The following is a 2681-nucleotide window of genomic DNA, read 5'->3' as shown; positions in this document are numbered from 1 at the left end:
TATATTTTTAAAAATAAATAAATAAATAAAAATAATAATTAAAAAAAACTACACAGATGCATGATTATGAAAAAATAAGTTAAAAGTATCTATATATATATAAAAGGCTAATATGCAGTGTCCCCGCAGGAGTTCGACTGGGAAACTGGGAGTTCAATTGCTCGCTATGACGTGTGCTGACCACCAAGGGGCAGTGCGGAACAAAGGAAGGCCCTGGGTGGCAGCCGGAAGGCCCCAATCGGCCCAGATCACTGGCCAGGCCTAGGGACCCTACCCGTGCACGAATTTTGTGTTACGGGCCTCTAGTGTTACTATAATATAATGAGCTCAGTAGCCTGCTAGGAGTGTATTTGTGATAGGATTAGTGTCATAGAGACTCCAATTCTGCATAGTCCAGATGGAGACTTTTGTGTGCCCCCATGTTCATTTGATAATAACCACCACCCCATCCTGCCCTTTCCCTTACATATTGGAAATTTACACTTTCCAGCTCTGCAAAGTCCCGTCTCCATGGAAATCTTTGTGTGAAAAACAGATCATCCTAACTGCCAGTGAAAATTACATCAGCAACAGAAGAGAAAATCTCTCTTCCTTCAGGTACATAAAAGCAGAAAGTATTCCATTTCATAAAGTTGCCTTTGTAGATTTTGTTTTTCTAGCAGAGGAATCCCCCAAGACCCTTGGTCTTCAGAAACTGTTGCTCTGGCCTGTGAAATGTTTAATAGCCTTGACAAATACTATAACTATGAATGGTTGTTTACTTAATGTCCTCTTGCCATGACAATAATATTGAAATTGATTTGTTTTCTGATAGGCACAAACACCTCTGAATTTTCATAATCAGGCCAGGAGCAGATCATCACATTTCAGTCTTCTTCCAGTGGCAAGAAAGTACTAAAATTTGTGATTGCTCATTTAAAAAAAATTATTGATTGATTTGAGAGAGAGGAAGAGAGAGGGAAAAACGTTGATTTGTTGTATCACTTATTTATGCCTTCATTGGTTGTATGTGCTTTGATGGGATATTGAACCCACAACCTTGGCATATTGGGACCACGCTCTAACCAACTGAGCTACTGGGTCAGGGCACTCATTTTCTTACTTAAATCAGTTGAAGAGTGTTGTGTGGTGAAGAGTGTTGTGTGGTGAAGAGTGTTGTGTGGTGAAGAGTGTTGTGTGGTGAAGAGTGTTGTGTGGTGAAGAGTGTTGTGTGGTGAAGAGTGTTGTGTGGTGTCTGTAATACTCTCAACAATAAAGATAAGAAAAAAAACTATATTGGAGGCCCTAACAATACAATAGGATAAGAAAAGAAAGAAAATTTATAAGACTGAGACCAAATTATCATTATTTTCAGACATAATATCTAGGTAGAAATCCAAGGAAAGTTGTAGAAATAAATCAAAAACAAGTTTCTAAAAAGAACACTTCTGACAGCTGTTCTTAGCTGCTCATCTTCCCTCCTCTTCGGGCCACAGGGATCGCGCCTCCACGCAGACTTCAGCGGAATCAGTTTCAGTTTCCCCACCGAGGCAGCAAGGCCTCGCCTCCTTTCCCCTGAGCACCGCACCCACTTCCTCCTAGAGACTCCGCTCTGAGGTCAGGATGGGTGCAGATGAACCCGCAGGAGCCAAGCAGAGGTCCCGCCGCCCAGCATCCCCTCCCTACACCCCAGTCCTAAGGATTCCTTCTGGCTCCTAGACAGTCATGTGCAAAAGTGGACCAGAGCCTTGGCCCGTAGCTCAGTTGGTTAGAGCTTCCTCTTACCCCAACGTTTTGGGTTCCATCCCCCATCAGGGCACATACAAGATGGGGGGGGGGGGGGGGGGGGGGGGGGGAATCAAACAGTGAAAGCAGAACTGAGTGGAACAGCAAATCAATGCAAATCAATATCTCTCGTCCTCTCTCTCTCTAAAATCAATTTTTACAAAAGATATATTTTTTAAGACAAACCAAGTGGACCAGAATCACTCCCGGGCAGCACAGCCTCGGGGAACAGAGCCCTAGTGAGCCACTATCAGTGATTCTCAACCTTCCTAATGCCGCGACCCTTTAATACAGTTCCTCATGGTGTGGTGACCCCCAATTTCATTGTTACAAATTGAACATAATTAAAGCATAGTGATTAATCACAAAACAATATGTAATTATATATGTGTTTTCCGATGGTCTTAGGCGACCCCTGTGAAAGGGTCGTTCAACCCCCAAAGGGGTCGCGAGTCACAGGTTGAGAACCGCTGAAGGACCAGGGCTTGGGGGCTGGACTGCGAGCCCGCCCCCCGGGTTGGAGCTGTTAGGGTGTGAGGACTGGCGTCCCAAGCCTGGGGTCCCCGGGCAATCCGCGGAGCACAGCCTCTTTCAATGAGCGGGACACTGACCTGATGGGTCCCCAGGCCACAGCCGCAGCCGCTACACCTCCGAGCTCGGCACCCGGTTAGCGGTTTCCTGTAAAGTTCTCTGAGCCCCTGAACCCGGGGGAGACTTCCACAGGCTGGTGTGGGAAGATGTGGGCTGTGACGCTGGGCGCCTCCACTTCCCCCCCAGCTCGCCGTGGGCTCCTGGCTACCCGGTCCTTGCCCGCCCACCTGTTGGAAGTGGCTACTATTGAGTGCGAGTCCACAAACCCAGGCTCCCTCCCAGGCGGGAAAGAGGCCCCCGGGCGGGGAAGGAGCCCCGCCCCCGTG

The 2681-nt window shown here is 47.3% G+C and overlaps 1 protein-coding gene across 2 annotated transcripts in view; it reads right to left on the bottom strand.

The window, feature by feature from the left end:
• SLFN5 (schlafen family member 5) overlaps positions 1-2681 on the bottom strand; it is a 19509-nt gene that overhangs the window by 16261 nt on the left and 567 nt on the right. Inside the window, exon 1 of one of the 2 annotated variants that reach the window (XM_014534754.1) lies at positions 2376-2443. The exons of the other annotated variant lie outside the window; for it this stretch is intronic. The gene's annotated coding sequence lies outside the window, so the exon portion shown is untranslated. Of the gene's footprint in view, positions 1-2375; positions 2444-2681 lie in introns of those variants that run through there. 2 annotated transcript variants of the gene reach the window in all.

The sequence above is a fragment of the Myotis brandtii genome, unplaced genomic scaffold (genome assembly GCF_000412655.1).
Source record: "Myotis brandtii unplaced genomic scaffold, ASM41265v1 scaffold1327, whole genome shotgun sequence".
In the NCBI taxonomy this organism is placed as follows: domain Eukaryota; kingdom Metazoa; phylum Chordata; class Mammalia; order Chiroptera; family Vespertilionidae; genus Myotis; species Myotis brandtii.
The sequence above is the reverse complement of the archived record's forward strand: the minus strand, read 5'-3'. Positions and strand labels throughout refer to the sequence as shown.